This window comes from Mirounga leonina, unplaced genomic scaffold, assembly GCF_011800145.1.
Source record: "Mirounga leonina isolate KUSES-001 unplaced genomic scaffold, KU_Mleo_1.0 Mir_172, whole genome shotgun sequence".
NCBI lineage: Eukaryota > Metazoa > Chordata > Mammalia > Carnivora > Phocidae > Mirounga > Mirounga leonina.
Genome location: NW_023270442.1, coordinates 5,529,181 through 5,547,078, shown reverse-complemented (window position 1 = coordinate 5,547,078; position 17,898 = coordinate 5,529,181). Strand labels below are relative to the sequence as shown.

Genomic DNA, 17,898 nt, shown 5'->3' with positions numbered 1-17,898 from the left:
CCTCTGTTTACAATGTCTTAGTTCTGATTCACAATACCAAAGTGTTCCCAATTCTGGACATATAGGGAAATCATATTTCTACATTGTGCAAAAGAGGAATATATAGTTATTCTTATTCTCTGTTAAATGCAGTCCTGTTCAGGGAACTTACAGATATCTACTCACTTACACTAAAAGTCAAATAAGTAGAATATTTAAAAAATATATAAACTAAAATGCAATGGAGGTCCAAAGAAGGGAGGAACCATAGTCAGTTGATAAAGCAGGGAAGCCTTTGATAGAGAAAGCAATATTGAATTTGAACTTGAGTGAATAAAATATCAACAGGTAGAAACAATAGTAAGAGTTCACTAGGGGGAGGGGTATAGGATACACAACAGTTCAGATGTTGGAAAAAAGGGAATGTTTGGAAAGTAAATAACCAAGTTTGGCTGGAATGAAGGTCAATATAGAGGAACAGTACACATTAAGTCTGGAAAATATTTATTGGGAGGCTTGAAATCTAGTGTGAGGTCTTTCCATTTTAATAGCAGTTGTAATTCTTTCCATGTTTTCTGTTTAAGAATTGATATTATATTGCAATACGATTTTAGAAAATAATTAGTTGGATATTAACACTAAGAACCTCAATCAAGACAGTGGCAGGAAGAACTGAAGAATGAGTGACAGAAGGAATTCTAGAGGTAGAAGCTGCAGGAGTTGGAAAATAATTGGATATGAGAGATAAAGAACAAAACTGAACCAACATTAACTGTGGAGTTTTAAGCCAGAAGGACAGAACAGTGCCACAACTAAGAGGAACAGGGAAGTTGGAAACAGATGCAGATGTGGGGGAGTAGAAGTCCAGTTTTGCACATGTTGCATATTAAATAGACAGCATCTGGGCCTTGGGCACCTACATCCTTTGAATAATGAATGAGTGACAATTCATGTGACAAAGAGAGAGTGACAATTATGTACTCTGAGTGTTTCCAGAATAGAAATATTCACTGAAACCTGTGAACGCAGATAGGATTCTACTGGTCCTAAAGGGAAGGTTCAACGTACTTCTTGATCTTTTTTGCTCTGTCCAGGACATCTCCCACTTTAAAAAATACCTTCAACTTTGAACTTCATCTTATCCATTTGTATCATTCCTTTATGAGAGTTAAACTGGCAAGTTTCTTTCATACTGATGAATTGGCAAGACCGCTAAGTACCTACCCAATAGCCTCTTTTCTTTCTTACCACAAAATTCTGCTTCAGTTGTAATGTTAATAAGGCCAACTTTAAGAAATTTAATAATAAAAAAATGTTTCTTACCTCCTTCTCTCATACTAAATATTATAGCCAATGAGAGGAAGACAAAAGTTCCAGAGAAACTTCTAAGGACTGAGGGAAAATGCATTCCCTTTGTTCTTTCCTTTCTTCATGCCTGAAACATTGATGTGATGGCTGGAGATCTGGCAGCTGTCTGGAGAACATAAAAATGGGACTGAACACCAAAATCAAGGACAGGAAAGATGTTAAGGTGCTAATATCCCCTGGTAACACGACCCTCTGCTCTAATCCTGAACTACCTAGTCTGAATTTTCTGTACTTAAAAAACATTACTGTTTTCATTTGGTCAAGGCACTGTTTTAGAGCTTCTTGTTCCTAACTGAATACAATTCTGATTAAATGAATTCAGTCTTTTTCCTTTGTCAATATGCCATAATATGATTATGTGGATTTACTTATCATCACCATAAGATATGTGTCAATTCTAAGGGCAAAATATGTCAACATCCCATGGTAAGATACATGATTGAAGTGGCCTAACAGTGTACATTAAACTAGACATAGTTTTGCTTTTTTTTTTTTTTTTTTTTTTCAAAAGTGTGCTTTATGGATGACAGGGCTGATTATCACCTTTAAATGACTCCAGTTTCTTACTGCAATCACCATGGTTAATGAGTAGGAACAAACATGTATTCATCTAAGTAAATATTCCACCAATCACAGATACCAACTGAGAAGGCATAACATCTTGATGTGCTTTGATTTCATATTTCTAGCATTCTTGCTTAGTGCAGTGTGAAATGCATGCAGATACACTAGGTGAGGGGAGGAAAGCAATTTGACCAACTAGTGGTTTGCTTCCTTTGAGATAGGTGGCATATGGAAAATTGTGACAAATTGGAGATCTGGAGGCATGAAAAAACATCTTAAAAACAGAAAACCTGATTACTTTAAGTAATGTATCATTTTTTTTATGTTTTTATCTTCTGTGCACAGTTATTAAAAAAATAACATACGGCATCTACTCTATTAAAGCCCAAAAAGGAAAAAGCAAAAAGCAAGTGCAAGTTTAAATATTAGGGACACTCTGAAATTCCCAAGCTAGTGGCTCTTCCTTTCTTTTCTTTTTTTTTCCTCATTAAACTTTTGTTTGAATGGGTCTCAAAATTTTGTGAAATTTTTTTCCATTAAAAAGTACTGATTTTAAAAACTGATAACTTAAAACTGCCACACACACACACACACACACACACACACAACAAATGGTCCACAAAGCATTCTCCTTTCCTTTTGAAGGTTTTACAAAGCATTGTTGTCGTTAACCAGTCTTTTACTATTAAATGGTCAATTGATGCAAATAGTTCTGAGACCTTTCTTCCACCGCTGATTAAGACTGGGATCGCAGGTATTGGGGATAGTATTCATTAGCCTTTTGAGCTTTCTGGACATACTTGGTAACCTTGCCAGCTCCAGCTACCTTCTTGTCCACTGCTTTGACGACACCCACAGCAACTGTCTCATGTCATGAACAGCAAAACAGCCCAGAGGAGGATAGTCAGAGAAGCTCCCAACACACACAGGCTTGCCAGGAACCGTATCAACAATGGCAGCATCACCAGATTTCAAGAACTTGGGACCATCTTCCAGCTTTTTTCCAGAACGACGATCTATCTTCTCCTTCAGCTCAGCAAACTTGCAAACAATGTGAGTTATGTGACAATACGGCTCAGGTGCATATTCAGCACTGATTTGGCCTGGATGGTTCAGGATAATCACCTGAGCTGTGAAGCCAGCTGCTTCCATGGGTGGGTCATTTTTGCTGTCACCAGATGCAGTGCCATGATGAACATCTTTGACAAATATGTTCTTGACATTGAAGTCCACATTGTCCCCAGGAAGAGCCTCACGCAAAACTTCAGGGTGCATTTCAACAGACTTTACTTCAGATGCAACATTGACTAGAGCAAAGATGACCACCATGCCAGTCTCCACTCAGCCCACAGGGACAGTACCAATACCACCAATTTTGTAGATATCCTGGAGGGGCAGATACAAGGCCTTGTCAGTTGGACGAGCTGGTGGCAGAAATGCCATCCAGAGCTTCAAGCAGCTTGATTCCACTGGCTTTGCCATCTTTATGGTGACTTTCCATCCCTCAAACCAAGGTATCTTAACACTTGGCTCCAGCATGTTGTCACCATTCCAACCAGAAATTGGCACAAATGCTAACATGTCGTGGTTGTAGCCAATTTTCTTAATGTAGGTGCTGACTTCCTGTAATAATTTCCTTGTCTGTCTTCTGGCTGTAGGGTGGCTCAGTGGAATCCATTTTGTGAACACCAACAATTAGTTGTTTTACACCCAGTGTGTAAGTCAGAGGGTTTGCTCATGGGTCTGCCCATTCTTGGAGCTATCTGCTTCAAATTCACCAACACCAGGAGCAACAATCAGGACAGCACAGTCAGACTAAGATATGCCTGTAATCATGTTTTTGATAAAGTATCTGTGTCCTGGAGCATCAGTGATGGTCACATAATACTTGCTGGTCTTGAATTTCTACAGGGTGGTAACAATGGTGATACCACGTTCACGTTCAGCTTTCAGTTTATCCAAGACCCAGGCATACTTGAAGGAGCCCTTTCCCATCTCAGCAACCTCCTTCTCAAATGTTTCAGTACTTTGTTAATCCCACCACATTTGTAGATCAGATGGCCAATAGTGGTAGACTTGCCCCAATCTACGTGTCCAATGATGACAATGTTGATAGGAGTCTTTTCTTTTTCCATTTTGGTTTAGTCTTAGCAGTGTTTTTCATGACACCTGTGTTCTGGTGGCAAATCTGTTGTAAAAAAAAAAGCTCTTCTTTTCTCTTATTTGATCAGTGAAGGGAAAAGAATATTGCCCACATTCACTAAAGTTTGCTTTATATTTTATATTTTTTTATATTATAAAATGGAAAGAAAGAATAGAGAATAATTTTAAATATCCAAATTGTATTTTAACTATATTTGTCTTAACCATTTAAAAAAAGTGGGGGAGAAAAAGACAACAAAGCAGGAATCTACTGTTTTTAATGTTAGCAGAGACTTGATGACATATCCATGAGCTAGGCCCCTCTGCTTCACTTTCAGGGGAACCCAAATTTTGTGCAGGCGTTCACCTCTTCACCATAGGACTTAAGTAAGGTCACCTCATCCTCAACTCCAGTTATTAAACCCTAATCAGTTTAAACCGATTATCAGGGCTCATTACCCTTTCCAGTGATGTAGTTAGTCATAGACTTGCATTAACTTGTAGACTTATTTTAACCAATAAGATCATCAGAGATACTTGCCTGAAATCTGTATGAAAGTTTAGTTTACTCTGGAGATAGGGAGGAAGGGAAAAGGGAGACAGGAAAGGAAGAGGAGGAGGACAAGGACAACTAGGAAAATGAGAAGGGCAAGGAGGAGAAGGAGGATGGGAAGAAAGGAAGGAAGAAGGGAGGAAGGGAAAAGGAAGGAGATAGTAGAAACTCCCTATGTCAAGTCTGGTTGTGGCCTATGGCTGCTGTAGCTTTCTCCTATCCACAAGAAGAGCCTATCAGAGAGTAAAAACAACAGGTTTGGAAAGCAGAGCAAAGCTTTGAAAAGAATCTAAGTTCTTAAAGACATCTTTGAACTGCTGAACTTACAAACTAAAGTTTCTCCACTTCCATACTCTTTGTATGTGACATGAAATCTGTTTCTATTGAAGGTAGGTGAGTAGTCTTCTGTAACTTTCATCCAAAAGCAAGTTGAGGTGCAAAGTCTCTATCAACTAAATCAATAGCTAGTAAATGACCATCCTGTAGGCTTTATTTTAGGAGAATTAGAAACTTCTTGTTAATGTTTTTTTTTTTTTTTTTTTTTTTTTTTTTTCTGTAGAATGGATATACTTTTTATTCTATGATTTTAGTGGTCAGGTAGAATGGTATAAAGCAAACTTTATATCAGCATTTCTTTAAGATTGGATTAAGAATGGTCTACCTCGTAAATACCTGTTTCAAAAATGCAGGACTCCTTTTCCTTGGAGTCTTTCCCTGACTTCATAGACTCTTTCCCTAACTTCTTAAATCAGAATTTCTGGTGGGTGATTACCTAGGATCTGAAAATTTAATGAGCCATTCAGTTGGATCTCAGACGAACTACTAATAGACATGTGATGAACTTTCTGATATATGAAACACTTCAGTCCTTTGCATTTTTACAATAAGATATGTAATCTCAATTTGTTTACTATTACTAAGATGGCTGATTTGCCAAAATTCATAACCTTGTTTGTTACTTCATTTGGAATATTTTCCAGTGTTCAGCCCTCTTCAACCCCACAGAATTTGTTTAGCATACTTAAAATCATGAAGATACTTAACATCAGCAAATGCAATCCCTAAGAATTTATATAACATTACTTTTGATAATTTTGGTCAATTTCAACATATTCCCAAAAAGAAAATTATTGGGCTTTTATTAACTTTATCTCAATAAATAAACCCCATTTAAAAATTTAGAATAGTAAAGAGATTGTTAGATATCAGTGCAAGTTCTATAATTTGTAGAATCATTATTCTATAAACATAAGTAAATCAACTCGATTCTAGTGATGTTAATTTAGTATAGATTTGAATGATCACAACTGGTTCATCAAGTCTGGTGTCTAAATGGCCAGCACAGCAGACGTTCCTCCTTTAGTTTAGCAATACTTATGGAGATAACTAGTAGATTCAGCACAAACCAAAGAAATATGCTGTCTGTTGGGAGTAGCTCCTAGTAACGTAGCTATAGCATCTGCCTGCTGATTCCAAGAACAGATGAGTGAGTTATGGGAAACAGCTCACTGCTTTTCGATGTACCTGTGAGTTTATTTGCATTCTGTTGTAATACAACTGCAGAGCAGGTTTGAAAATATATCACTAATAACATATTGTCATTGGTACTGGTGAGCAAACCATCTTCATTGTTGAGATACTAAAAACTAATTACTGGAGACACAAGTATCTAGAAAATTAAAATGTCAGTCACCTTCTCTGGAAAGATATTCTGAATCAATATGACTTATGTGGAATAGGTTGCTTTGTTTTACATTGTGATATTTTTGCTGAACCGGTTTTTAAAAAATATGCAAGTAAACCTAGTATGATTGGGAATACAATACTTCACAAACTTAATGTTAAATATGCATGCATCATAATGTGTTCATGTTTAAACTTATTATGATTCAGATTATATTTGCACACTCAAAATGTCTAATACTACCTTAAGACCATTATGTATGTTTTATTTTTCTAAATGAACTACATTCAAGAGGGTGTAAGCATTAGACAACTTTTTAAAGAAAATTTTTCTCACTACCCCGTAAACTGACTCTGAAGACTCATTGTTTCTACCAAGCCATTAGATGAACAATTAAGCTGGACTAATGACATTCTCAATCACTGCTCAAAAATAAACATTCCTCTAGGTATTTTAAGCCCAAACAGTCTATTTCTATAGTCTCAGTGTAAAATTCCAGTGTAAAATAAAATATTAATTCCAGTGTAAAATAAAAATAGTTTTCTTATCTCATTTAGAACTTCTTTCCTCCTCCAGCTAGCCACTGCTTCAAGCTCAAGGATGAGGATTGACAGAGTGGTTATGACCAGTTTGTGATTGCTATCCTATCTATACTTCAACTCTCCCCACCATTTCTGAGTTACTCTACCCTTCCAGGATTTGAGCCAAGAAAAAGGTGATTACTAGAAATGAGGTTTCTTTTTTTGCGGGGGGGAGGTGGTTTGCTTGTTTGTTTTTTGTTTGTATTCTTGGGATTGGATATCAGGATATAGTAAGCAGTTAGAGCTGGTTCTTTCTTCCATGGGAATTTCAAGGTGTTGTTTTTTTTTGTTTTGTTTTGTTTTCCCTCTTCTCAGAACCTCTTATTGACATTTCCTTGAGTCTTGATGTTGTGTGGCTACTGCCCACAGTTATCTCCCCCAGCAAATGTGTGGATCTTGCCTCACCCACATTGGCTCTTTCTGCACAGCACCCTAACTGCATCCTCAAAGAATACTTCCCTCTGTTTCAGTCTCTTGATTCTCATATAATTTTGATGTGAGTGATGGGGTAGGTAAGCTTCCCCAATTAGTTTTAAACATCCCTAACAATCCAACATCAGTTCGTTCATTAAATCAGATATTTATTGAGTTCTCAGGTTCTGTTCTGAGCAGTGGAAAAACGTTCATAAACAAGCAGACAACATAGAGCTTAAATTTTATTGGGAGAGGCAGACAGTAAATATGACTTTTTAAGAAGAACAATATATACTACATGTGATTATTAAATTTTATGTGTCAACCTGGCTAGGTTGCTCAGTTGTTTGGTCAAATATTAGCCTTGGTTTTGCTGGGAAGGTGTTTTGGAGATGTGACTAACATCCACAGTCACTTGAAGGACATTACAAAGGGCCTTGACAATCAGTTGATTCCCTAGAGATGGTGATATGGAAAAGCTGCCTGAATTTCCAGATTTATGGTTTGCCCTTTACTTTTTAAACTCAAGACTACAACATCAACTCCTGTCTGAGTTTTCAGCCTGTCAGTCTCTTCTATTGATTTCAGACTTACTATCCTTCACAGTCATGTGAGATAATTTCTTAAAATAAATCTCATAGCATATATTTAGAGGATATATAGGATAATATATATATCCTATTGATTCTCTTTATCTGGAGTATCCTGACCAATATACTATGTTAGTAGTGTGCTAAATACTTAGTAGAAAAATAAAAACTGAAGGGAATATGAAATCTAAATGTATGTGTGTAAAAGTGTATGGATAACTTTTAGGTAGGGTATCTAGAGAAGGCCTCATTGAGAAGGAACTTTTGAGTTGAGATAAAGAAAGAGAGCCAGTCTTGGGATTATGTGTGTGGGGGGGGGACATTTCAGATAAAGTGAGCAGCATTTGCAAAGGGCCCAGAGCTAGGTCCATATTTCATTTGTTCAAGGGACAATGGAGAAGCCTGTCAGTGAATGGAATGAAAGTGATGGATGGTTTTAAGGAGAGAAGTGGACTGACTTCAATTGCTATATTGAGTGTAGACAGAGAAGGACAATGGAAGGCAAAGGAGGGAGTAGAGAGACCAGTTAGGAGGCTGTTGCATTATTTAGGATGAGAGGTGCTGGTGATGTGGACCAGGATGGTGGGTTATGAAGTGGAAAGAAGTGGTCACATTCTGGAAATCTATGAGTAGAGTCAGCACAATAGACTTCTGGCAAGATGTGGGTGAGAACAGAACTAGAGAAATCTAGGACAACAGCAACTTTTTGGACATGAGCAGTTGGAAAAACAGAGTTGCCAGAGACACAGAAGGGCGTGGGGGGTGCGCGGTGGTAAGAAGATGATGGCTGTACTAAGGAGCTTAGTCCTGAGCATGCCATGAGCTATACAAATCTGGAGGGCAGCAACAGATTATCTAATAGCAAAGTTTTGGTCCTGACCTCTGTGTTCCACCAAGACATTAATAGCAAATGTTCTAACATCTGGTTATAAGGTTATCCACTGGTTTGATTCTTATGAAAAATTATGAGGCCAATAATATTTCCCAAAATTCACAGATTAGAAAATAGAGACTATAATATTTTATGTTTATATTATATTTTGCTCAAATAACCTACTAAATCACTGATTATATATGATTAACAAGCTCTCAGTATGCAGTGATTACATACATGGGTTGAACCATGATGTTCATTAGGCAAGGCATCACATTTAGAAAGTTCTAGATATTGTGAGTGAAATTTACTCTCTAGTTTCTGTCTGTCCTCAGATACATACATTTTTTATATCTCAACTAGAGATCTGTCTTTAATTTTAGAAGGTTTCAACGTTCATACACACCAAGTACTGAGGTAGATCTTCTCTGAATTCTAGCTACAGATATAATTTTTTAATCTCAACTAGATATTCTGATTATTTATGCACAGTCCTGGACAAATATCCAGGAAAAGCATCTCTGCGTTTTTACTTATTTTAGTGTTTCATGTCCTGTCTTAGCTTTTGCTGGGCCAACAAGTTGCCAGAGTCTGAGAAAATGACAATAAACACTAATTACTTGTGCAAGTCACATGGGGTCCGTTAAATTAGCTGGATTATGTCTGGCTGGACTGAGCTCAATGAAGCTCTATTTTTATCCTGGGGTCAAAAGTCATTGGTAAGTAAAGGAAGTATCAATATATCCGAGATTCCCAACAAGACTGGAAAATATGTAGGTACTACCCAATGCATGTGGGATAGAAACTGAAGCCAAATTCAGTTTAATCTCAGATGATAGGGTGATCCCAGTTCATATAAAAACAGTTCCCATTTCTATTGAGTGTTGTACTGGTGGGTCCTAGCTAGCAATGAAAGGAAATAAAATATGTAAAGATTAAAAAAATGAATTTTTATATACATAAAATTTTAATATAGAAATTTCCAATACATCTTCAATATACCTACAAGTAAAAGATACTTTTCGTTAAAATACAAGAATACTTTCTCCTATATTTTTCTCATGTATTTTTTAAAAAGTGACCAAACTTAAAAAAAAGAGTTGATTGTGATGCTGCATAATTTTATTCACTAGTTTATCTGTATAATTAGTGAAATCATTTGGCAAATAACAAAAAGAAGCGGAAGATAAAAGGACATGAAAATGATAAAATACATTAATTTACAAAATTATGAAATAATTTAAAACATATTAAAGCAGTTAAAGGTAGCTAATTAAGAATTATGTTTGTTAACCTCTATTCACAGATGGAAAATATCCATATTTCAGATGTTGATATATCTCTGACAAAATCAGTATGACTAGAAAAGTAAATTAATGAGAAATTTATTCTACTAAGTTATTAAATAGAGATATTATTAGTTAAAAATATTGTGACATGACAGTCAAAGTGTTACTAAAATTCACCATTGTATTTCTTTTTTAAGTAGGATTTATTACAGGTATAATAAATTTTAAACAAATTTTTTTATTAAAATATAATTGACATTTAACATTATATTAGCTTCAGGCATACAACATAATTTGATATATGTATATATTTACAAAATGATTGACACAATGAGTTTAGTTAACATCCATCACCACACATAGCTACAATATTTTTTTTTTTATGATGAGAACTTTTAAGATCTACTCTCTTAGCAACTTTCAAATACAGAATACAGTATCATTAACTATAGCCTCCATGTTATACATTATATCCCCAAGACTTATTTATTTAACTAGAAGTTTATATTTCACCCACCTCCCTCTCCCCAACTCTGGCAAACACTGTTCTCTGTATCTATGCGTTAGGTTTTGTGTTTCTTTTCTTTTCTTTTCGATTCCACATATAAGTAAGGTCATGCAGTATATATTTTTCTGTCTGACTTTAATTTCACTTAGCATAATGCCTTCAAGATCTATCTATATTGAAAATAGTAAGGTTTCTTCTATCTTTTTCTCCTTCCTTCCTTCCTTCTTTCCTTCTTTTTTGCTGAATAATATTCTATCATATGTATACACTATATTTTCTTTATCCATTCATCTGTCAATGGACACTCAGGTTGTTTCCATGTCTTGGCTATTGTAAATAATGCTGCAGTGAGTATGGGGCTATAGATGTATTTTCCCTATTTCCTTTGGATTAATACCTAGAAGTGAAACTGCTGGATCATATGGTAGTTCCATTTTTTTTTTTTTTTTGAGGAACATCCATACTGTTTTTCACAGTAGCTGTATCAATTTACATTCCCACCAATAGTGCACAAGCATTCCCTTTTCTCTTCATCTTTACCAATACTTGTTATTTCTTATACTTGTGGTAATAGCCATCATAAGAGGTGTGAGCTAATGTCTCATTATGTTTTAGAGATTTTGACATTTTTCTGATGATTAGTGATATTGAGCACCTTTTAAAGTACCTGTGGGCCATCGGATGTGATCTTTGGAAAAATGTCTATTCAGATCCTCTTCCCATTTTTTTTTTTCATGTGAAGCATAATTATTTATTTATGTATTTATTTATGTATTTATTTATTTTTTATAAGTTGTGGTAATATTTTTATTTTTATTTATTTTTTTAAATTTTATTTTATTATGTTATGTTAGTCAACATACAATACATCATTAGTTTTTGATGTAGTGATCCGTGATTCATTGTTTTCATATAACACCCAATGCTCCATGCAGTACGTGCCCTTCTTAATACCCATCACCGGGCTAACCCATTGCTCCACACCCTCTCCTCTAAAACCCTCAGTTTGTTTCTCAGAGTCCATAGTCTCTTATGGTTCATCTCTCCTTCCAATTTCCCCCCTTCATTTTTCCCTTCCTTCTCCTAATGTCCTCCATGCTATTCCTTATGTTCCACAAATAAGTGAAACCATATGATAATTGAATTTCTCTGCTTGACTTATTTCATTTAGCATAATCTCCTCCAGTCCCATCCATGTTGATGTAAAAGTTGGGTATTCATCCTTTCTGATGGCTGAGTAATATTCCATTGTATATACGGACCACATCTTCTTTATCCATTCATCCGTTGAAGGGCATCTCAGCTCTTTCCACAGTTTGGCTATTGTGGACATTGCTGCTATGAACATTGGGGTGCATATGGCCCTTCTTTTCACTACATCTGTGCCTTTGGTGTAAATACCCAGGAGTGCAATTGCTGGGTCATAGGATATCTCTATTTTTAATTTTCTGAGGCCCCTCCACACTGTTTTCCAAGGTGGCTGTACCAACTTGCATTCCCACCAACAGTATAAGAGGGTTCCTCTTTCTCCACAGCCTCTCCAACATTTGTTGTTTCTTGCCTTGTCAATTTTTGCCATTCTAACTGGTGTAAGGTTGTATCTCATTGTGGTTTAGATTTGAATTTCCCTGATGGCTAATGATGATGAGCATTTTTTCATGTGTCTGTTAGCCATTTGTATGTCTTCTTTGGAGAAATGTCTGTTCATGTCTTAATTATTTCTCTTCTAATGTGTGCCTTAGGCATGTCTTCTGCCCATTTTTGGACTTGATTATTTGTTTTTTGGTGTTGAGTTTGAGAAGTTCTTTATAGATTTTGGATACCAGCCCTTTATCTGTAGTGTCATTTGCAAATATCTTCTCCCATTCTGTGGGTTGCCTCTTTGTTTTGTTGACTGTTTCCTTTCCTGTGTAGAAGCTTTTTATCTTGATGAAGTCCCAAAAGTTCATTTTTGCTTTTGTTTCACTAGGCTTTGGAGATGTATCTTGAAAGAAATTGCTGTGACCGATGTCAAAGAGGTTACTGCCTATGTTCTCTTCTAGGATTTTGATGGATTCCTGTCTCACATTGAGGTCTTTCATCCACTTTGAGTTTATCTTTGTGAATGGTGTTAGAGAATGGTTGAGTTTCATTCTTCTGCATGTGGCTGTCGAATTTTCCCAGCACCATTTATTGAAGAGACTGTCTTTTATCCATAGTATATTTTTTCCTGCTTTGTTGAAGATTATTTGACCACAGAATTGAGGGCCCATATCTGGGCTCTCTATTCTGTTCCATTGATCTATGTGTCTGTTTTTGTGCCAGTACCATGCTGTTTTGGTGATCACTGCTTTGTAATATAACTTGAAATCAGGCAACATGATGCCCCCAGCTTTGTTTTTCTTTTTCAACATTTCCTTGGCGATTTGGGGTCTTTTCTGATTCCATACAAATTTTAGGATTGTTTGTTCCAGCACTTTGAAAAATGTCATTGGAATTTTGATTGGGATGGCATTGAAGGTATAGATTGCTCTGGGTAGCATAGACATTTTAACAATGTTCATTCTTCTGATCCATGAGCATGGACTGTTTTTCCATCTTATTGTGTCTTCTTCAATTTTTTTCATGAGTGTTCTGTAGTTCCTAGATTATAGATCCTTTACCCCTTTGGTTAGGTTTATTCTGAGGTATCTTATGGTTTTTGGTGCTATTGTAAATGGAATTGTTTCTCTAATTTCTCTTTCTACAGTTGCATTGTTAGTGTATAAGAAAGCAACTAATTTCTGTGCATTGATTTTGTATCCTGCCACATTACTGAATTGCTGTATGAGTTCTAGTAATTTGGGGTGAAGTCTTTTGGGTTTTCCACATAAAGTGTCATGTCATCTGCGAAAAGAGAGAGTTTGATTCCTTCTTTGCCAATTTGAATACCATTTATTTCTTTTTGTTGTCTGATTGCTCTTGCTAGGACTTCTAGTACTATGTTGAACAATAGTGGTGAGAGTGGGCATCCTTGATGTGTTCCTGATCTTAAGGGAAAGCCTCTCAGCTTTTCCCCTTTGAGGATGATATTCACTGTGGGTTTTTCGTAGATGGATTTTATGAACTTGAAGAAATGTCCCCTCTATCCCTATACTCTGAAGAGTTTTAATTAGGAAAGAATGCTATATTTGTCAAATGTTTTTTCTGCATCAATTGAGAGGACCATATGGTTCTTCTCCCTCCTCTTATTAATGTGTTCTATCACATTGATTGATTTGCGAATGTTGAACCACCCTTGCATCCTGGGGATAAATCCCACTTGGTCGTGGTGGATGATCCTTTTAATGTATTGTTGGATCCTATTAGCTAGGATTTTGTTGAGGATTTTGGAATCCATCTTCATCAGGGATATTGGTCTGAAATTGTCCTTTTTGATGGGGTCTTTGTCTGGTTTGGGGATTAAGGTAATGCTAGCTTCATAGAATGAGTCTGGAAGCTTTCCTTCTGTTTCAATTTTTTGAAACAGCTTCAGGAGAATAAGTATTATTTCTTCTTTGAATGTTCGGTAGAATTCCCCAGGGAATCCATCAGGCCCTGGATTCCCATTTTTTTGGGAGATTTTTGATCACTGCTTCAATCTTGTTACTGGTTATTGGCCTATTCAGGTTGTCAATTTCTTCCTGTTTCAGTCTTGGGAGTTTATAGGTTTCCAGGAAGGCATCCATTTCATGCAGGTTGCTCAGCTTATTGGCATATAGTTGTTGATAGTAATTTCTAATAATGATTTCTGTTTGCTTGGTGTTAGTCATGATCTCTCCTCTTTCATTCATAATTTTATTAATTTGGGTCCTTTCTCTTTTCTTTGGATAAGTCTGGCCAGTAGTTTATCAATCTTGTTAATTCTTTCAAAGAACTAGATTCTAGTTTTGTTGATCTGATCTATTGTGTTTCTAATTCATTGCTCTCTGCTCAATTATTTATCTTCTAATGTGTGGCTTAGGCATCATTTGTTGCTTTTTTTCTAGTTCTTTAAGGTGTAGAGTTAGTTGCTGATTTCGGGATTTTTCTATTTTTTTGAGTGAGGCTGGATGGCTATGTATTTCCCCCTTAGGACCGCCTTTGCAGTATCCTATAGGTTTTGGATGAACGTGTTTTCATTCTCACTGGCATCCGTGAATTGTTTAAGTTCTTCTTTGATATCCTGGTTGACCCAAACATTCTTGAACAGAGTGGTCTTTAGGTTCCAAGTGTTTGAATTTCTTCCAAAATTTTTCTTGTGATTGAGTTCCAGTTTTAAAGATTATGGTCTGAGAATATGCAGAGAATAATCTCAGTCTTTTGGTATTGATTGTGACCTGATTTGTGACCCAGTATGTCGTCTATTCTGGAATAAATTCCATGTGCGCTCGAGAAGAATGTGTATTCTGTTGTTTTCGGGTGGAATGTTCTGTATATATCTATGATGTCCATCTGGTCCAGTGTGTCATTCAAAGCTCTTGTTTCTTTGTTGATTTTCTGCTTAGATGATCTGTCTGTTGTTGAGAGTGGAGTATTGAGGTCTCCTTCAATTACATGTTGTTATCAATATGACTTTATTTTGGTTAACAGTTGGCTTATGTAGATGGCTGCTTCCATGTTGGGAACGTAGATATTTACAATTGTTAGATCTTCTTGTTGGATAGACCCTTTAAGAAAGATATAGTGTCCTTCTGTGTCTCTAACTACAGTCCTTAGTTTAAAATCTAATTTATGTGATATAAGAATTGCTACCCCATCTTTCTTTTGAGGTCCGCTGGCATGGAAGATGGATCTCCATCCCTTCACTTTCAGTCTGGATGTATCTTTAGGTTCAAAATGACTCTCTTGTAGAAGGCATATGGATGGGTCCTGTCTTTTTATCCAATCTGCAACCCTGTGTGCCGTTTTATGGGAGCATTTAGGCTGTTCACATTGAGAGTGATTATTGAAAGATATGAATTGATTGTCATCCTGTTGTCTGTGAAGACCTTGTTTTTATAGATTGTCCCTGTAAATTTCTGTTGTAGATCACTCTTGGGGTCTTTCTCCTTTTATAGAACCCCCCTTAATATTTCTTGCAGGGCCGGCTTAGTGGTCACATATTCTTTCAGTTTCTGCCAGTCTTGGAAGCTCTGCATCTCTCTATCCATTCTAAACGACAGCCTGGCTGGATAAAGTATTCTTGGCTGCATATTCTTCACGTTTAGTACCCTGAATATGTCTTTCCAGGCCTTTCTGGCTTACCAGGTCTCTGTGGATAGGTCTGATGTTATTCTGATGTGCTTCCCTCTGTACATAAGGAATTTCTTCCCCTTAACTGCCCTTAAGATGGTTTTCTTGGTTCTAAGATTTACGAGTTTTACTATTACATGTCAGGGTGTTGGCCTGTTTTCCTTGATTTGGGGAGGGGTTCTCTCTGCCTCTAGGACATGAATGTTTGTTTCATTCCCCAGATTAAGGAAGTTCTCAGCTTTGATTTGCTCAAATATATCTTCTAGTCCTCTCTCTCTACCCCCTCAGGTATTCCAATAATTCTGACATTGGAACATTTCATGGTGTCACTTATTTCTCTGATTCTATTTTCATGGATTCTGAGTTGTTTTTCCCTGATTTCCTCTTTTCCCTTTTTGTCAGTTAATTGGTCTTCTAGGTTAATAATTTGTTCTTCTTCCTCACTTACCGTAGCTATTAGATTATCTAGATTGGATTGGATCTCATTGATAACATTTTTAAGTTCTGCCAATTCACCTTTTATTTCTGCCCTTAGAGACTCTACGTTGTCATTAATCAATTTCTCCATTCTAGCTATTATCTTCACAATTGCTAGCCTGAATTCCATCTCCAACATCTTGGTTATATCTGAATCCATTTGTAAATCTGTGGCATAAGTCATAGTCTCTGAATCTTTCCTATTTTGGGGGTTCCTCCTCCTAGTCATTCTGTTGAGGGGTGGTTGAGGGAATGTATAGAGTCCATATTATTGACCAGAACCCAAGCAAGATGCACCTGTTTTATCGGGAACTTAGTGTTGCTGGCCTCTTATTTTCCCAGCCTGTCTTGTGGGGGAGAGGCCTGCCACGGTGTTACTCAGGCAACCCTCTTTGGGCAGAGTTACCCTGTCCCCTATGGCAGGGGATGGGCTCAGTGAAAACCAGTTTTGGGGAACTTTTGTTCTCTGGTGGCTTTCCCTGGAGGCTTTCTGTGTTTCTTCCGAGAGTCAGAGCAGAAGAGACCGTTTCCAACCCTCTGCCTCAGAGCAGAGAGATTGCAGTCTGTTCTTCAGTGAGCTCTCCAGGCCACACTATCTCCGTTTCTCTCTGTGCTGTTAAAAACTGCAGTGTCCTGGGTTGTGCGCCCCTCAGCAGCTCTCACAGTCCTCGCCCCCAGGTCAGGGCCTGTCTCTGCCCTTTGTGCTTCTAAAACTGCCAGCCAATCCCAGTTCGCAGGTGTGGCTGCGCAGCTCCAGGTTTCTGGCTGGGGGCTACCCTAAAGTCCTTTCCCCCAAGCTACTGGTCTGCAAGTCTGTTTCCCATCCCCAGCAGGAGAGATTATCACTCACCAGTGGTGTAGGATCCCAACAGCTGGCTCCCTCCCCCTCCACTTATCCTCCAATATCTGCCCACAGAATCACGGCTCCCCGCTTTGTACCTTGAAACCAACCACCTGCAATATTATGTTTGTAGAGATCCAGATCTATCTTCTTATATCTCAGGCTGATTTTGTGGGTGTTCAGAGTGGTCTGGTAGATATCCAGCTCGATTCTAGGGACCGGTTGGAATAGGGTCCCCTATTCCTGTCATCTTTTCCCTCCTCTTCCCATTTTTTAATCAGATTTTTAAATCAGATTAATATTTAGTCAAATTGTTTTTTAGAGTTGTGTTAGATATATGGTTTGCAAATACCTTCTCCCAATTTGTAGTTTGCCTCTTCATTTTATTAATGGTTCCTCTGCTGTGCAGAAGCTTTTTAAGTTGATGTATTCACAGTGTATTTCTTTTAAAAAGATTAAAGATGGATGGACTTAGAAGATATTATGCTATGTGAAATAAGTGAGACAAAGAAAAACAAATTTCACTTATTTGTGAAATCTAAAAAACAAAACAAACAAGCTAATAAACAATGACAACAAATAATAAAGACCAAACTATTGCTTGCCTGGGAGACGGGGGGAGGATACATAAAATAGGATTAAGAGGTACAAACTTCCAGTTATAAAATAAATAAGTCATGGGTATGTGATGTACAGTATAAGGAATATAGTCAATAATACTGTAATAACTTTGTATAGTGACAGATGGTAACTACACTTATTATGGTGAGCATTTTGTAATTGTGGAAACACTATGTTGTACACCTTAAACTATGTAATTGTG

The 17,898-nt window shown here is 36.9% G+C and overlaps 1 pseudogene; it reads right to left on the bottom strand.

Moving 5' to 3' along the window:
• Window positions 1-2,603: 2,603 nt before the first annotated feature.
• LOC118018775 lies at window positions 2,604-4,046 on the bottom strand (annotated as a pseudogene).
• Between the last annotated feature and the right edge of the window lie 13,852 nt (window positions 4,047-17,898).